The sequence below is a fragment of the Perna viridis genome, chromosome 7 (assembly GCF_037379345.1).
Source record: "Perna viridis isolate PV_CMFRI_1.1 ecotype Kerala chromosome 7, ASM3737934v1, whole genome shotgun sequence".
Lineage (NCBI taxonomy): Eukaryota > Metazoa > Mollusca > Bivalvia > Mytilida > Mytilidae > Perna > Perna viridis.
This window is the reverse complement of record NC_142451.1, coordinates 7,333,106-7,353,469: the sequence shown is the minus strand read 5'-3', so window position 1 is coordinate 7,353,469 and position 20,364 is coordinate 7,333,106. Positions and strand designations below refer to the sequence as shown.

The window sequence follows — 20,364 nt, the reverse complement described above, 5'->3', positions numbered from 1 at the left end:
ACCAAATAAGTTTTTTTATTGTTTTAGGCAATATACATAATAAACAAAAAGCCTTTAAAGAAAGGAAACACAAAGAAAATAAAGAAATATGATAATTGAAAAAAAAAGAACTTGCTTCATTTTATTAAATTTGAAACATGCACAGAGTTTTAACTTCTGAACCCACTGTTCTCGTTATGGAATTAATTTAAATACTAACAATTTAATTTGATTTACAACAAGCTTTCTGATTGTTTGGTTCTCTCTGAACAATTGTTTTGTATAAATTTCCACTACATAGATAGGACACTGCAGTGCAGATCTACCTTTTATTTAGCTGTATGCATGTTTTTCATGAAATGGGCTATCTTCTTAACTAGAAGAAAAAACACTCCAAACAAGAAAATGGCATCAGTTGATCACTTAACAGTATTATTCATTTAGAATTGCAGCCTACCAACTAGTTTTTGTATCTGAAAGAGTAATCAAGGGAACCAATGTTATAGCGGTAATCAAAAGAATGTAATCCAGGCACAAAGACCAGATATGGAAAACAGACATACACAACAAAGAACATAAAGTAACTAAAATCATACATACAAAGTAACAACAGTAAATGAGCAACCCGGACTTCACTAGAAACTGGGAGCATGGACCAGGTGCACCGGTAGGGCAAGCGTCCTCTGCTTTTCTAGAAACACCCGCCGAGTTGCTCATAAAAAGTCAAGTCCGGGGTAGACAAACGACGAAAGGAAAACTATGACCCGTTGAATAAATCAGTTTTCATGGTGTTGATGGATACACCATAACGATCCACGAGTTCATGATGACGACCATAAAACTTTTGTAATGATGACTTCAATCTTGTAGCAACATAACCCTGTTCCAGAAGTCTATTTGTTAGAGTTCTAGTGCGATACAAAAAGTCTGCGTAGTTTCGGGCAAGCTCTCGCATAACGTATGAGTTGTGATATGAACACTCCATACGCAAGTGCTGAAGGGATGGTGCCACAGATGAAAGAAAAATTGATAATTCTGAAATGTGACAAGGCTAAAGTATAAAAAATGCTGCCTGGAGTTTGTCACAAGCATAAGGCTGTATACTAATACACTCATTCTGGATTTTTTTGCTGCTTAATATTTCTTAATTGTGCATTAAATGTTTGTTTGGTTTACATTACATTGTATACATTTTTGTATAGTGACAATAAAGTGGTTTTTGACACTACAGGTGCAGCTAAAATACCAGTTCACACTAAGGAACTTTCATGATAAAAAAATCAGAATATTTGGTTGCTAAGGTCTTTCTCACATTGATTAAATGAACATATTAACACAAGTTATAATTTGTTACACATTCAACTACAACAAACTTAAAAAGGATTGGTGTCTATGGTAAAAATGATACAGGAGCTACCTAACAAAAAAGCCTTTACTCCCAGTGAGTCAACACTTCAGATTACCTAACCACTGCCTCGATGATTTCAACAAAATAAAATCTTCATCGTGGAACAAAACACGATCTGGAGCGATCTACAGAGAGTGAAGCGGGAGGGATTTTGGATAAAAGAACTCCGTGTTTTACACCCACACGGAATTAACAAAAACATTAAGTTCTTCCTATTTTGTGTAGTTTCTTATAACAGTGTTTGTAAATATTTTTATTTTTATATAAAGTCTAAAGGAATCTGCCAACCAGCAAACTTAATGGGTATCGGATAGTCTAGTCATGACGATGCAGCACAAACAAAAATAGTTATATAAGTCTAAAGGATTGTACAAAGATACCGATAAAGATGTTAACACACTATATATATACATACACACACACACAAACGTCTCAGAATGTGACGACTCTATTCACTACACTGCTCCATCGGATCAAATTGATACAGGGAAGATATGTAAACGTAAAGAAAGGTCTGAAAATTTCCCAACGATGTTAGAACTGTCAAATTTGCGATGACTCGAACTCGTACCACTTGTGCAGGCGGTGTTGCCATAGATATCACAGCTTTTCCGCCGAGTTTCTCATAAAAAGTCAAGTCCCGGGTAGACAAACGAGGAAAGGAAAACTGTGACCCGTTGAATAAATCAGTTTTCATGGATGATGGCTGATGGATACAGCATAACGATCCACGAGTTCATGACGAAAATGTATATCAATTTTGTGACATTATTTTGAAACATTAGTGGCATCATGATGTGCCCAGCAATTCTCTTTCTTCAATGTGAGTCATCATAATTTGACATTTGGTAGCCTTTTTGAACATCTACATGATCTAAGCAATTGATTAAAAAAAATCAAAAGTGCAGATCTGAATACAGAAATGATTATTTTGTGTGAATATATAGTATATGCACAATGAAAACCATCGTTTGTTCTGTGGGTTTTTCTACTACATGAATCACGTTACCATTGGCCATGTTTGAACTTTATTTGGACTGGTTCTTAAAATTCAGGTGTTTATTTAAATAATTTTTAAAAATGACCCTAACATATCAAATACGTTTCAGTTTGGCCAATGATTCCGATTTCTAAAAGTTGCAGTTTTTTAGTCCAATTGTTCAAAATCTGCACGGATATTTTTTTTCTAAAAAATTCTCAGAAGATGTACTATCGTTAGTGTAATATCATGTCTAAATTTAAAAAAATGAATTATGGGAAAATTTTGGGGGTACCCAGGTCTACTACCTTAAAACTGCCAGAAAAAGTAAGCGTGCATGACATGATTGTAAAAAAGATTCACAGAATTAGCCGGGTCAATTTTGTGTACGAAACTGCACCCCAATCCCATCTATATATAGTGCAATCTAAAATTGCTTGATACTATGACGTCATTAAGGTCGACTGGTCCGCACTCCGCGATTCAAATAATCCCAAACAAAATAGCGAATCAATTTTTAATATTGTAACTTTCACACTCAGAAATTAAATTACAAGGAATGTTTCAAAATTTTTATCAGGTTATATTCAATAACATGCTTTAGGCCAGTTTACACTTTTTAAAACTGCTGCAAATCTTTTAGAAACATTCCTTAAGAATCTACTATAACGCATGACAATGTTCTGTCACACGAAATATATATTTTGTTAACACCTTAAATACAATCAAACAAGCTTTATCATTCGGTGATTACGGCTAAAGTTTAAAAAAATAAAAGATTTAGCTAAATAAGAATTCTTAATAAATATGAATCTTGTAAACAAATAAGCACCAGATAATAATGAGTGCTAAGGATCTAAATTTTATTTCAGGAAACTAAGAAAATGACAATTATATATTATCCTTGCTAAATTAATACAGTTTTCTCTATTAATAAAAAGACTTCAAGCTCTAGGTTCATTTTACCCTTCAAGTTAAAAAAAATATGTTTATTTCTCTTTTTCTATAAAAGCAAAATGTCAAGAGTCAAATTTTCGACTTAGTACTTAAATCCACGTTGATAATTGTTTTACACAGTTACAATACAATTTTCAGTGATTTAGCTCTTAGATGAAATAAGAATTAAATATTTTGTCAAATTTGCATTTGCTTTCCGGTCTACCTAGAAATTAAAAAAAAATTAATAATTTGTTGATTACATTAACGAATAAACAATAAATAAGGGGCACCTTCAACATTTCAACAACAGTGTTGTCACCATTGAACGTTCTTTTTTAACAAAAGGGAGGGGAAAACCGAAAGGAACGTTTTTTAAAAAAGAACTAAAAATGTTAAATGGTTACCAGAATCTCTTTATGCGTTTTTGAGAAATTGTCCGATGTGCGCCATAACGGATACACTCGTAATGGTATAATATAATGCATGGATCCAAAACGGGATAATACGAATCTATATTTTAGGCTCATTTCCATACATTTACAATAAAAAGCATACGAACAAGATAATTAAATAAAACATTGGTGTCTTAACAGTTTTTATTATAGACAATTATCGTCAAGAGTTAGGTTGTGTGAAAAACACGACTGGGACTTTACTCCCGTGGGACCTTTGTCGCCAATGACTTCTCTCCTACTGACATTGCGATTTACAATAACCAATATATAAAAAATATTCAGTTTCTTCTTGTCAACCTCCTTTACTGCGGACGTTTCTTCCGTGAGAACTTTGCAAAATTCTTTAATAAGCCAACCTCCCTCATCAGGGTGATTTTGAAAACTGTATGCATATTTTTCTTAAATATATAACATGTAGCAGATGAGTAGGTGTTCATGCGTATTTGTTTTCAGTCTTATCATCAGAAAAAAGAAGTTAAGGCCTATTTTGGAAAGAATATAGTTTACAACTTTAAAAGACAATAAACTAAAATATGTAGTTAAATCTGTAAGAATATTTTGATAACGAAAGTGCGTTTGATAGTGAGCCGGTCAAAATTTAGATAATAAACCTGACTTGCAATTTAATCATTCTATCTACTCATAAAAAGGTACAAGTTTTAAATACAAGCCCTATAAAATACATTCTGTTTTACCGTTTTATCATTAATAATTGATTCACTCATGACATCTGAAACAATATCTCATTCGAAAGCATTAATAACCGATATATGCATTTTATTTATTTTTACTCTGCGTTGGTTTTTTTAAGAATTGGCAATAATGACAATTTTGTCTATTGAAAAATAACATCATAGCCAATTCTTAATTTTAGTACATATTTTTATCTTTTAACATGAAAGAACTAGCTCTGAATTTAATGAATAGGGGCGTGTCAATATTTTTTATCCATTGAAATATAACAAACGTATTTTAACCAATCAGATTACAGTATTTATCTCAAATTAATGTATTGCTTTGTGATATCAAGTTAAAGATCAAATAAAAAAAAATCAACAAATGATTGATAAATGACGCATGTTCTATTGTGATTTTGTGTTGCCTTATTATAATTTTGTCGGATGCCTGTCCATTACTTCTAGATTGTCTGCTGCGCTTTTAGCGTGATACTTTGTTAGAAATGATTACGCTATAATGCCAATAGTGTTTGACGATGTTGGTCATCAATGTGTCTTCATGTCGTTATTTGACCTTTTTAGTTTATTTTGATTGATTGATTATTGGGGTTTAACGCCCGAGCAGCCATATTTCAACTATATTCAGACGATGAACATGAACTGGATGATAACATGAACATGAAATGATAATGATGATGATGATGATAAAATGAAAAAGGGATGGGACACAAAGATAATAGGGTCGACACATTTTGATTCCCATAGAAAAAGGGAGGGATGGGAAAGATCGGGAAATTTAGCCTCTTGTGGCGGAGCGCAAAGGTTCTTACTCCTATCGAATACCCCAGCAGAGTTCTTTAATGTGAGAGGAACGTGGTATCTTTCCCAACATGGTGCACAACTATGGTTTCGGTCAGGTTTTCGTATTATAGCGTGAAAACTCCAGCATGTAACACGCCAGGGGTACCCCATTCCACCACCTGGGGCACACAACCCAGTTGCTCTGTGAGCAGAGCGCCCTTGCCCCCTGTTAGGGTTCTGAGCACTATTTAGTCGCCTTTTACGACAAGCTTAGCGCTGCTCTGGGCCTATTCTTCTGACACCCGGATCCACACGGGCAGTTTATTTTGAAGATTTTGTGATCGTTCTGATTCCGTGGAATATATTACGTATCTTGTCGGGTCTTTCAGAGCTTACTTGTGTTTACACTTATTTAGGGCCTTTTGGTGATTTCTGTATGTATTTACTATTTACATTAAGGTTATACGTTTTACTATATCTGTTCCTTGTTCTATTAAGTAGACAAACATACGGCGGAGTCAATATTATATGTTAATAAATACGTATTTTCATTGGCCCTATTATAGGTTTGAGATCTGTCATATTGGTCGAGACGGTCGTATTGGTCCCGAGGCATCGCTGAAGGCCAATACGGCTGTTGAGGCCAATATGATTGACCGAAATCCATTACAGGGCCAGCATGAAAATTACATATTTATTGCCAATTTTATTAACCAACTGAACTAGATGGTTTGTAGAACAGTTGTTCTCGTGTTTTACCAAGAACATGTAGGTTTATTTGCATTAATCAGTCTTAAATATCCTTTTTGTATAAAATGGAAGATTTCGTTTGTGTTTCTACAGCTTTTAGATCTGATGATTAAAGTTCATAAAATCCAATTTTAACTCAAAATGGCGGTGTCAAACGACCGTCAGTTATGATGCCGTATTGGCCCTGGTTTGATCCATATTGGCCCCGTATAGATGCCCGGTTTGAATTCATATCAATTGGTCCGTTTTTGACATATTGTATTTTGGGTAGTTGGTTAATACATGTTAAAAATTGGAGAAACATAATAATCGGTCGTATTTTTAATTCTGAACTTGATTTCCTGTTCCAAATTTAACAAAAGTCAAAATGTACAATCTAAACAAACTCAGATATAAATTTTATCAAGGTTAAATGGCAACTCATTTCATCGGAAGGGAAAAACAAGCTATTTATACTGATAATGGCCATGACATCAATACATGTTACCTTTAATTTATTAAATATAATATCTGTCATCGACGCAAACATTACAACTGTTTCTTCGCAGTGGATATCAGCAGTGAAACAACCGATCTCATCTTCATCGGGAGGCATATATCCCATTGCATCCTTTTGATCAATGCCTGTGATGGGGGATTTTTATATCTGCACTGTCATTAACAGATGTACTTTTGTTGAAAATCTGTTGATTGTTTTGCTGGTTCATCACGATATCTTCCTTTCATGTTAGCGGTGTTATCACTATCATTGACAGGCTGTGAGAAAACACCTTCGTTTCTTTGAAAGGAGTACTGGAGTCCTCATTTCTTTCTTGTTCAATCAGAACATCTACCCCTTCCTCCGTGTTCTTACTATCAAATTGGTTGTCCTTTCTCCTACATGCCTAAGAAAAACGAACAGATATTCTGCTAATGGAATACGCTATCAGACTTCAGATATTGTTTCACAAATTAAAATATTTTCATACATTCAATTATCATTTCAATTTAATAATGAGAAGCTTCCAATTGTTAAAGTATATCTTTTAAGATTATAACTTTGTTGATCCTTGTTTGGCCTTTTGTGGTTGACTGTCTCATTGGCAATCATACCACATCTCCTATTTTCAAATTTCAAAACACAAAACCGAATCATTAATCCACCTTTGTCATGTCCTTTAAGTCTATTCTATTTCGGTTCGTTTGTATTCTAAACTTAAGTAGTATTAACTATGCGTTGAACAACTAGATACGGAAAAGTCAATTTCGCGAATAGACAATTATGACTTTTTAGCTGTGGGCTCGAGGTTGAAGATTGATTTTTTATATCACAATCCTAATGGCGTCAGTAAAATTCTGGCAAGTCCAACGACAATAGGCAAATATTAATTCTTATCCGTGGAAAATGTTTAATTGGTGCTAAGTTATTACATAAATCTGTTAAACTTTGTGATTGAAAGTGGTCCATTTCAAGATATATTTAATACTCCGAGGAGCAATTTAAAACAAAAAATACCAATCATATATATTTTAATTTTTTATACGCTGTACACATTTTTCAATGATTATCCTCTCATCAGTAGCATTAGAATCACATATATAGGAAGATCTCAATCCACAAAATAATTGTATACGACTACTCAAAACAGAAACTATCCAAATAGGAAGACAAATCCATCACTGAGACGTTCCACCATGTTCAATACAAGAAATATTATACTTGTCATAACAGTAATGAAGTTTTTTGTGTTATAACACTATCTAACTTACCTGTATGATGAAGATTTTCAATTTTCCTTTGAGACCGTCTAATTTTGAAATTGTATTATTAGTTCTTGAGTAAAACATTGTCCATCTTTAGCGAAAAAGATATGTTGAAATGTGTATTGGTCAATTTTTGCTCTATCTATTTCTCTTTCTTTCTCCTTATCTACATCATTTTTCACTTTATCTTTTTCTTCTAATTCTTCTCCTTTACTTTCAGTACTCTTTTTGAGTTTCTTCCGTTCCTTCTTTCCCTTTGCTTCTGGTACCCCTTGATTCTTCATTTTCCTTGTCCCCGTTTTGGTTACTTAGGATTTTAGTTTCTTTTATTTCTTGGCCGTGTGCCCTCAAAGCAAATAGCAAGCATTCTTTAACTTTCATTCCTTCTTTAACTGAAGTATAAATGTCAAAAAATCGTCTTACTGAAATACTAATTAAAGAGTAATCAAGGGAACCAAGGTTACAGCGGTAATCAAAAGAATGTAATCCAGGGACAAAGACCAGACATGGAAAACAGACATTCACAACAAAGACATAAAAACACTAAAATCATACATACAAAGTAACAAAAGTAAATGAGCAACTCGGACTCCACTAAAAAATGGGAGCATGGACCAGGTGTACCGGTAGGGTAAGCGTCCTCTGCTTTTCTAGAAACACCCACCGAGTTGCTCATAAAAAGTCAAGTCCGGGGTAGACAAACGAGGAAAGGAAAACTATGACCCGTTGAATAAATCAGTTTTCATGGTGCAGATGGATACACCATAACGATCCACGAGTTCATGATGACGACCATAAAACTTCTGTAGTGATGACTTAACAATAGTCTACGAAAAAAAGAATAGCCCATAGAAAATGAAAAAGTACATTAAAAAAAAACAAATGTTATCATCACATTCAAATATCATTACAAAAAGAGAAGTAAAACTCCAAACAAAAACAGACAGAGACAGATAGACGTGTTTGTCATATTGGATACATACATTGCATAACAGTAATACAATGTCATAATGACCTCAACACAGCGTTGAATATATGTGCAATGTTTTCTCTTTCCCAAGGGTTGCCACTGTATCTAATCAAGAAACTGTTTACTGAGTGCAAATTCTTATACGGATTATTAAAATAATTTACCTTTTTCAAATACATCTTTCTCATAATATTCTTTAGTTTTGTCCGTTTTAGTTTCAATCTCAAATCCGAACCTTTCTAAGACATTTTTCATTAATATGTTATCCGTAGACGCAATTGGTCTTTTTTGAGTTTTTTTGAGCAATGGACTCAGAAATTCGCAATGAGAGCTAATGACTGCAAAGCCCTTTTTGGTATTTCTTTTTGGTGTATTCTGTGAATTCATGTCGATGAAAGACGAAAGTCATCATGGATAATGCAATCATAATGCCATTTTACATACTATAACAACGAATTCAAGACAATTAATTTCATGTAATCTACGATTTAAAGGAGTTTCAAAAACAATGAAAAGCAGGTATGATAATGTCTGATGTGTTAATTTTAATACTAACGATCATTTTTTCGTATTTGGGGTTGATTTTTTGTTTGTAAAATCAGGACGTCTTAATTATTGATTTGTACTTCCTAATTCCTTATATGCCATATCTGATACCACTTTCGTGACAAATATAACATAAAATCTCTCCTTTGTTCATACCAGTCAAAACTGTCATCTTTCCCGTTTGTCCATAAATCTTTACAATTATTATCTGTTGATTCTGCCTTTGTAGTTTTCTTCAAGTTGTCAGGTTCGCCTTTATTTGATTGTATTGAAGTACCTGGTGTCATGTTGGAATCGACATTTCCGTCTTGCTCTACGTATATATTTGAAAACATCAATATTTAAATAATAGGATCTGAACAATGTTATCATATATAAAATGGGTTTAGGAAACACCGTTATGATTTGATAAATACGATTATTTTAAATTGAATGGAAGACAATTAAGTAGTACTTCTCTGTGAAGAAAAAACGCAGATATTTTATTGGTTTATCTAAGTAATAATGCCTCATAATCTCCAGAAATTACCATCAAAGTGTTTGTAAATTATGATTTATTAAGATATTGATAGCTGAAATTTAGTTGCAAAGTGTGAAATTACTGGAATTTTTCACCATATAATCAATCAAAAAATAATAATGTCACAGATGCTTCAGGCTAATTTTAAATAGATTTTCCATTTTAAATTGCATGATTCTTACACGGAATGGTACTAAAAAACGCACGTTTTTTCTATCATTCCCCTGCTTTCATCAAAGTTGCAGAGATAAAATATTTCAAAAAGGAATTAAGTCTTTGATCAACGAGTTCATGGTGTTGACCGTAACATGTATAAAGTGAACAATTTAACCTGGTGGAAACACAATCTTGTCCCCATATAGCCTTTTTAGAAATTCGTTAATTACGGAAAAAACTTTTATCTGCGGTAGGCTATGATATAAAGCAAAGGCTGTGGTGTTACAACAGTGGGATCTGAATATTGTCACGAAAAAATGGAAAACTGAAAACTGAAATAAGAAAAAATCATATTAAAGAAATCAAGCCTTTTTGTTGTTGAGTATCGTATTAAGTCTCCCGTTCTCGTCGTTCTCAAACTGAATGTCGAGATAGAAGACATCTCGCTAGGTGTCTGTCTGCCTTGTCCTATATCTTAGTACACCTGGTCATTTCAATCTCAGTTTTATCTGGATTGAATGACATTCGCCACCGCTTTGATCAGTCATATCCAACTCCTTAAGCTCGTGATCAATTGCTGTTTCGATACAATGTATGCTCATGGCTTTGGTCAGAATAATTAAACGAAGTGTCATCTGCAAATAATCTGCATACGAAGTTAATTTTTCAGATATAACATTTATGTATATTATGAATAACAGAAGACCTAAAACAGAACCTTCACGGATATGCTACATAAAGCCGACTCAAACGCATTTGAAACAAAACTTTGTTTCCTGGAATCAAGATAACTCTCAAAGAGTAATCAAGGGAACCAAGGTTATAGTAGTAATCAAAAGAATGTTATCGAGGGACAAAGACCAGACATGGAGAACAGACATATACAACAAAGAACATAAAAAAAACTAAAATCATACATACAAAGTAACAAAAGTAAATGAGCAACTCGGACGAAAATCTGGGAGCATGGACCAGGTGTACCGATAGTGCAAGCGTTCGTTCTCTGCTTTTCTAGAAACAACCACTAAGTTGCTCATAAAAGTAAAGTCCGGGGTAGACAAACGAGGAAAGGAAAACTATGACCCGTTGAATAAATCAGTTTCCATGGTGCAGATGGATACACCATAACGATCCATGCGTTCATGATGACGACCATAAAACTTCTGTAGTGATGAGTTCAATCTTGTAAGAACATAACCCTATTCCAGAAGCCTATTTGTTAGAGTTCATAACGTATGAGTTGTGCTATGAACACTCCATACGCAGGTGGCTAAGGAATGTTGCCACAGATGAAAGAAAAGTTAACAAGTCTGAATGAAAAGTCATCACGTTTGTCGTAAAGTTTGGTCTATAGTTTTTCCTTTACTATCAATTTCTAAGTGTACGGCAGGATATGAGGCTGACTTCACAGTGTCTGTAGTATTTCAAACCAACGTAATAAATCATTTCTTATTCCATAAGCCTTTAATTTCTTACAACGCCTATTATCTCAAACTTTATCTAAAGCTTTAGAAAAATCGCAAAAGACAAAACAGTTAATTTCTTTCTTTTCAATAGAGTCAAGTAAACAGTTATACATTTAAAACAGTTGATGAAGTGATTGGTACTTACATATCAAATAGTTTGAGACAAGATCATTGTAAACATGCTTGTTTATTATCTTATCCAAGACATGACTTTGCCAACACAACTTGTTAGTGATATCAGTCAATATTCTCTTTGTCTCTCATATTACAACAACTACTACTGCGGTTACTATTGCCAGTGTCACAAAATCGACGTTTTCTTTTGAAAGATAACTTTACCAATTAAAAAGAAAAAAAATGCTATGTCCAATGAGAGCAAACTAAAAATCAGACAACACGCACTTTCTCAAATACGAGAATACGGAGAAACATACTTCCAAAAAGATGTGATAATATATAACGTTAATGGTGATTAAATGGCGATATTATTAGATAGAGATTTATAAGTACCATCCAGCAATTGTAAGAATTGGGCATTGGTCGGCACATCGTTTTTCTCAATTTGGTCTGTTGTACTTGAAATACATGTACATTCAATATATCTAGAAAACAACCGAAAAGTTATTTAAATTTATACTGAAGCATCTATGTCATAATTATTTTTTTACTACTTATACAGGGGGAATTAAATGCTGGTCATTTTATTACAATGGATTTCAACAAAATTTGACATATCAATATCCTAGCATTTAGTGTTTGAGTATGAATACTGGTCAGCCAGGTTATAAATATTGAAAATAAAAAAATATGTAGTTTACTGTAGAAAGAAAATAAGACAAAATAGCACCATCCGGTCGGTTGGTTCTAGCAAGGTTTGTGTCTTTTACATATCATGGAAAGTATAATAGAATATGAATATGTATGCTGGTAATATCAAAACTTATTATTGATTATAGCAATTCTTAAATGTCTAGTAATTACACAGAAAAAAGTATACATGTATTAGACAAATTCAGTTACAAATTAACATTTTAGCTTTAAATTAAACAGTCATTTCATTTCTGTTAAATACATAGCGGCTTCGACCCTTTGCAACATTTGACATGGTAAATACTCTAAAACAAGATTAAATGAATTACATTGTAATCTATTAAAAAAAACTCACACATATTTCTTTTAATTCCGACTTACCATCATGATCACAACAAAGTGGACAACTTTGATTGTGATTTAAAATACATGATAGGCATAGCTTATGATTACAATCCCTAGTTATTCTTTGAGTTAGACCTGTTGTAGTATATTGAACTTGACAAATCGGACATTTACTCTCATCTATTTGTACTGTATATAATCTGAAACTTGAAACAAAAAATTGAAAGACGAATTTAACAAAAAGGAACATTTTTTGTTGGAAAGAAAAATGTAATGTGAAGAATCATTCACCAATATTTCTAGGCAAGATTGCATAACAGTCCGTGTGCAATCATATTGAGGGATCAGTGTATTTATGCTACGTGTTCAGGTCTTCACAAGTATAAATCACTCTACAAGCATGCAACCGATTTTTACACGTGACAAGACAGTGATGAACCCTGAAATAACTTGCGATTTCTTGTATCATACTATGTAACAGATCGGTTATCGGCATTGGTATTATTTGAAATCATTTTATTGTCTTGTCATCATACGTGTGTCACGCCTGGGCACCATGATGATAGTTTTAGTTTAGAATCAGACAATGCCATTAGCTTTGCACATGAATTGTCCGTCGAATCTTATATTCACATCTCCAAAAATTAATGGTTGTCAGCTTATTCAAATAAACACTTTCGATTGTTATAGCCATGCAACTAATCGCATTAAAAACTTTAACCTTAAAATAATGAAAAAGAAAGAAGAACGACCAAATACAAGAAGTACCAATGATTTTGTAAATATACATACATGTAACTAACATTACGTGCACACAAAAATCCTCCATATTACATTTCAACAATTTTAAGGCAACTTACTTCTATCCCACAAAATACATATGTACACCTGTTTTAGTCAAAAGATATATCCGGAAACTAAATCATGATAAATTATTTATATTCTATGGGTAATAAACTAAATACAGGTTATCTTAAAATGCCCCAAAAAACATTTAAATGTCACGTACAATGTTAGCGTATAGCAATCATTACCTATCAAGTCTAAAGTCAATAACAATTACTTTGTAAAAATATTCAAAAAAATTCTTTTAAGCAAAATACATTTTAACACAAAAGAAAATTTAACAAATTTGTTTTAATACTTTATCAACGTAATTATTTAAAAATAACAAGATATCAAAAATACTCAGGTGAATTACAAATAATACATAAATATGTAACACAACTAAGAAAATTCGAAGAAAGTCAAGTTTGTAAATTATGATTATTATCATTATTATTTACGTACAATATTTGTATAGCGCCAATCTAAACTACATTTACTCTAAGCGCTTTACATCATATAAATGATATACAATTCAAAGCACGTAGTAATCAACACCTAAAATTGTACAAAAGAAAATGAAAATGAAAATATTATTCAGAACCGTAATTATGTATCTTAGATATAGAAATTTGCAAAACCAAAAAAGAAAAGACGAACCAAAAAAATTACAAACTATGTAGTTAAAGCTTAATTAAGTATTTAAAAATTATTTAAATAGTATAAAAATATAAGATAATTACTGAATATAAAATCAATTTAAAAAATATGGCAAAAGTAAAAATATCTAGAAAATAGGTTACATGTCAATATTTTATCACTTAAATGAAATAGAAACAATAAAAATATGCTACCATGTAAAACATAAAAATCCAAATCATAACATTACGGTGTTAAAAATACCATTGATAAAATAGAACATCGAAACCGTAATTGAACAGGTAACCAGTGTAGGTCAATTAACATAGGTGTTATGTGGTCACATTTCCTGCGCCGTGATATCAATCTGGCGGCAGCATTCTGAACTTTTTGAAGCTTGTTCAAGGCACTAGATTTCACGCCATATAAAAGGGAGCTGCCGTAATCCAATTTCGATGTTATGAGAGAACACACTACAGTTTTGCAAGCACTGTCCGTAATATAACAACGAATTCGGCCAATCTTTCTGATTTGAAAGAAACATGACTTGGATACAGCGGAAATATGTTGTTCCATGCTTAATGACTTTACTAAATGTACACCAAGGTCCTTTACACAAATTGCATCTGACACTATCAAGAGCTAGTTAACGTTTCTTAAATTCCTTGGGTCGATGTTTCGGAGCGAAAATAATTCAGTCTTATCTTGGTTTAGCTGTAACAGATTGTTCTTCATCTATGAGCTTATGTCGCAAACGCAAGCTTCAAGTCGTGTGGATATTTCGGACCAGTTGTCAATTGATTCAATTACTAAATATATCTGCGAATCATCAGCGTAACGATGATAAAGCATGTCCTGTCGTCTGCAATTTTTTTCGATAGGCTTAGAAGACATACAATACAGTCTTGGACCCACATCAAATACCTGAGGAACGCGAAAGTTCAATTTGATCGAGTTGGATTGGATGGCTCCCACGGATACTTCCTTCCTTCTAAATACGACTGAAACCATAAAAGAGCAGAGTTTGTTATGCCGTAGGCGTATTTGAGTCGTTCTATTATAATTGAATGGTCTATCGTGTCAAACGCTGCGGATAAGTCGAGCACAAGCATGACTGTACAGCAGTTTCTGTCGAGTGCTGCCGGAACGTCGTGATGTACACGTAATAATGCAGTCTCTGTTGAATGGCTGACACGGTAGGCAGATTGCAATTCATCGTAGAAAGAATAAGTACGTAAATGGTCTTCCAGATTGTTGGCTACAATTTCTTTCAAATATCTTGGAAATGAAGGGCAAATTTGACACTGGACGATAGTTCTTTAGTATCTCTGGGTCCATTCCCCGCTTTTTAAGAAGAGGTCGAACAATTACCTGTCTGAATTCCTGCGGAACACACGATTCAGTGATCGAGGCATAGATAATGGGTGTAATAAAAGTCAGTAATTCATACTGCGTAAGTTATATCATTATACATGTATTGCTACTGTAATGGCTTTAGTTCAAAATATAACTTTGAGATGGTATTGGCAACATCTCACATAAGTGCACTGCAATTCTCCTTACTTGAGTAACATGAAGTTGAATTTAATCTTTTTTACAAACTATGAAGACTTAAAATGATGACAGAATCGTTATTAAAATGTCTATAAACAGCAGGCTCCCATTAGCCTGAATCGCTCACCTGGTTAATTGTTTGGCTTTCAAGGGCAATAACTCTAACAAGAGGTTGTCCGACAATTTTGACTCCTAAAGACTTTGGTAGGACTTGAAGGATCATTTCATCAATCGAAAGTTTCATTCTCTCTATAATAGTCTTCAAGATATAGGGTGAAAACTTTAAAAAAAAAAAAAAAAAAAAAAATTCACTTCTCAAGGCTAATAACTATACATGGAGTCGTCTGACAACTTTAATCCCTGGGAGACTTTTGTAGGCCTTACAATAAGGATATTTCAGCATTTTTTTTAGATAAATGCAAAAAACGGCTGTCTGACCCCAAGTTCTATTTGTAATAACGGTGGCCATGTTTTTTAACAGATAAAAAAATCCGAACGGTCATTTTGTTAAGGATACCGTTAAAAGCAAAAAATACAAAATTGAATTCTCTATACTAGTTTTTGAGACGAAGAGTTTTGAAAGTAATAACATCAAAACCAGCAAAAACAAACGTCCAAAAAGGGCAATAAATCCAACATGGGTCAACAGATTTTCACACAAAATCGACCATAAATATGTCTCATCATGCTCAATATTTTACCCTTTTCAAAATTTGGCTAAACGTAACGGTTATGGAGATATATGCAAAAATTGCTGTCTGACCCTTATGTTCTAATTTTAGTAACGGGGTCATGTTTTTTGACCGATCAATAATCAAAACAGTCACTTTGTGCAGGATACCCTAAGAAACAATCATAAGTTTCATGCAAATCTATTCAGTAGTTTCAGAGGAGAAGATGTTCGAAGAAATTGTTAACGACGACGACGACGGTGGCGGACGATCACACGGCATACCGCCGGGTGAGCTAAAAAGCTTGTAACCACCTTTACATTATATCTTTGTGTTTTAATCACTGGATCACTGAGCATGAGTCCATTTTCCCTTGCGATATTGGAATATAGATCTTTAGCATTATAAAATGTCTAAACATATCTGAATTCCATTTTCCCCGTTCAGAAATGTCAGCCAAATCTCTAAATCTTATTTAATACTTCAAGTGACTCTAATGATATGCCCCAGTTGTTTAATGTGTCAAGTTTCATTTATCAGACGGCGACAGAAAGGTCTGACCGGAACATGCTGAAGCTCAATAATTAAAGCTGTGATTTTTGACAATTTTTTTCCATGTAAACGCAGTTCCATTTTTATCAATTTCTAAACCCAGCAAAATAATACTGTCAGTAGGATAATGGTACGCTCTACTTTTCACACGCGGATTTAAAACAATTTAATTGTGATAAAGGCTGTTAGCACCGAATAAAAAATCTTAGTAATGCACCTTTTAATTTTTACTTCATTGTGTTGCATGCCAATGTCAGTGAAGCGCCGGTCGTAAAAGGATCTCAAATAATCCAAAATGAACAGAAGCGTCCATAGGTAGGCAACGGTATAATTTAGAAAGATTATCGAAACTGGATTCAAATTGTTAAAAATTTCCTGGCCATATTCGCAACAAGTGAAATGCTGACTTAATATCCACTTTAGCTAAAAGCGCAACCCTGCTCAGTTTTTATATGTGTACGGCGTCGTCCAAACTAAAACAAATTTAAGACCTTGTAATAATTCTGAGATGGTCAAGATAAAAATTACAGGACATATCTTCCCACAGTTTGGGGGGGGGACGTACATGTACATTTTTATTTGTATGATACAATTAACTCTTTCGGATAAACAGTTCTCGGCAAATACTTGAGAACGCTTACAGTATGCTTGTCTTACAAGTTACCCATGCACAAACCCCTCCTTTTACCTGCAAAGGTCGGACTATTGTGGGGAAGTGGGGTCAATGAGAAGGCAACGAACCAAAACAGAAACAATGCAGTTTATTTACAATAATGGGGTAATTAAAATGTAATTTTACTCATTGTACTTTGTTTCCTATGCTTTGCTGACTTGCTTTCACCAGGACCAATGCAATTTATTTACGATCATGTGGGTAATTACACTTTCTTCGGACTCTAACGAAATGCCTCTGTTTGAGAACTGAAGGCAATTGTACTGATCATTGTTCTTTGTTTTTAATGCTTTGGTGACTTGTTTTAACCAGGACCACACCCACATTGAATATGGATCATGAAAATTACCTCTATAAAGGAATTGTCGGAAACGAGTGGCACTTGTGTTGTTGTTTGCAAAATGGCTTTTATTCCTTGCCTTTGACATTGATTTAGGAACTGTTCCCATTGGCGATATCATGTATGTTCAACTTTGATGGGCTTGAGAATCTTTGTATTGTACCCTACCTCAAGGAATATCTGTTTGCATTGGGGGATCACATTTGTGTTCATCTATCTCAGTGGCTTCAAGGCCTTTCATCCCACTTTTTGTTAGGGTTTGTCTAGAGGTATTTGGGGATTTGTCCCTATACGCTGTTGCCCAAAGAAATTATAGTCTTACTTCTGTACTTTACTCCCTTTTGTCCGAATTTGGTAAGTTCATACTCCTTTTGTGGAGTTGATGTAGCATTGGCTGGGCCCCATGAGTTGGCATTTCTATGTCTCTAGTAGGCGCAAACTCGAAGCTGACCAGACAGGACGATATAAAGTACACTGGCATGGGGGTTGTCTGCACAGTTGGTTTCTGAAACACCTACAACTGGACTGACAATGGGTGTACCCATTATTACTGGGCTATGAGTGCGGGTCACCAGCGCACCCCTTTTTGGCGATAGTGGTGAGGGGTTCGGATTTTCTGGAGATGTTTGACTTAGGTTATACTATGCGAGCTTTCTTCTGATTTTGATTAAAACTCTGGCTTTGGTACTGGTTGGACTTTTTCTCTTTAAAATAGAGAACTGCCTTGTTGAGCTCTGAAGAGATCTGCCTTTCTCTTTATCTAAATCAGCTCCCTGTTGGGGTTGTTTTCAAGAGACACCGCTTTCCCTTATGTATATCGAAATCTAGACATTTTTTCAAAACGATTCAGCACGACAGTGGTTTATTTGATTGTTGCCTTCCTTCTTTAAGTATGAAAGCAGATTTAAAGATTTGGTTGAAATTCTTGGGTCAGAACAATGGAATTTCAGATATGCTTGGTCAGTTCTGGACGTCTAATGAGGTAATCGATCTATCTTCCATCAGTGTTTTTAAAGATATAAAGGACTCTGTATTTATTTTAAGGGAAATGGGCTCATGCTCAGTGACCCAGTAATTGGGAACATAGAGGTCTTTTGTCAGATATAACATTGCTTGTTATGTTCGGTAGTTGTCGCCTTGCACGTTGGGACCAAATACTTAGTAAACAAGAAATTTCTGTCTTTATGGAAAATCAAGCTACTTTGCTAATCTGAATAAAAGCCTAGCAAGTCACACAGGGCAATTCGTCTTGTGAGGAAGTTGGTTTTAGTTCTACTGTAGAAACATATATCATTCAAAGCTCGCCATTTGTATTCAGCTGAAAGAGTAATCAAGGGAACCAATGCTATAGGGTAATCAAAAGACTGTAATCCGGGGACAAAGACCAGACATGGAAAACCGACATACACAACAAAGAACATAAAGTAACTAAAATAATACATACAAAGTAACAAAAGCAAATGGGCAACTCGGACTCCACTAAAAACTGGGAGCATGTACCAGGTGCACCGGTAGGGTAAGCGTCCGGGGTAGACGAAAGAGGAAAAGAACATTATGACACATTGAACAAGTCAGTTTTCATTGCGGAGAAGGATACACGTGCATAGGCGATACATATCTCGTTGTAATTTCAGAGATTCAGAAAGTTTAGCCGACACAGATTCAGAGCCCATTCCGGATCATCTTTGGAAGATTTAGCCCAAGAAGCTCGTAGTGTGATTTTAAATTTCCGATTTGGCAGTAGCGTATTTGGGGAAATTTGCAGACTTTGCTCGTTCGAATTGACCTTCTTTTCAACTTTGTCTTTTACTAGTTTTGTCTCTCATTTGTTCCTTCAACCATTTTGACTTACATTGCATTAATAAGTCATTGGCATAAGATATTAGTTTTACTGGGTCCCACTAAGCAGTTAAAGTCATTGACGAGGCACACCGAAAGTACGGAAAGAGCGTAGATGTACGAGACCCGATGTCGTTAAAATCGCTTGTGTTGATAATTAAGGGCTTGCCCTCAATATGTTCTTTGAGTTAAGAAGCTTCCATGTTTTCTGCTGCCTTAAGTCTTTTCTTGTATGCACATTTAAGGGTTTGCGAGATTACGAATGATAGTCGATACAATTTTGGGGATGATTCAAGCTTAAAATAAAAAAATTAAAATACCGGTATGCTTCTAAGTATAAATGTCTAAATTTGACCAATATACAATAAAAAACAAGTCACTCTTGTCTTGTTGGGTATCGATTCTTTACTTGTTCGGTAACCCTCGTATGAAAATAAATCGATTGATTCAACGTTCGTTCCGCATTTAGATAATTCAGGTTAGTTTAATTCTGTCATCAAAAAGCTGTTGAACTATTGTAACATACGATTATATCCCGAATCGAACATATAGACTTTCTTACAGAGTTCACATGAAATTCGTGTGAATCGAACCTTCATGTAAAATTCACGTGAATTTCTTGTGAAGCTCGATTAACATGAATTTCACGTGAAAAATATTTGCCTGTGTAAGGTTATTAAGGCTTAACCCATATCCAGATGCCGTGACGCTTACCCTACCGGGTAAC

The 20,364-nt window shown here is 34.2% G+C and overlaps 1 long non-coding RNA gene across 3 annotated transcripts; it reads right to left on the bottom strand.

The window, feature by feature from the left end:
* Positions 1-5,756: 5,756 nt before the first annotated feature.
* On the bottom strand, positions 5,757-13,468 carry LOC148611141 (uncharacterized). 3 transcript variants are annotated; one of them, XR_015924063.1, is made up of 5 exons: positions 13,337-13,468; positions 12,581-12,750; positions 9,359-11,991; positions 7,738-8,123; positions 5,757-6,872 (listed from the first exon to the last, which is right to left on the bottom strand). It is a non-coding gene; the product is annotated as an uncharacterized LOC148611141 (long non-coding RNA). The 3 variants fall into 3 exon arrangements; XR_015924064.1 differs by lacking the exon at positions 13,337-13,468 and having other exon boundaries at positions 9,404-11,991; positions 12,581-13,152; XR_015924065.1 differs by lacking the exon at positions 13,337-13,468 and having other exon boundaries at positions 9,359-9,560; positions 12,581-13,132.
* Between the last annotated feature and the right edge of the window lie 6,896 nt (positions 13,469-20,364).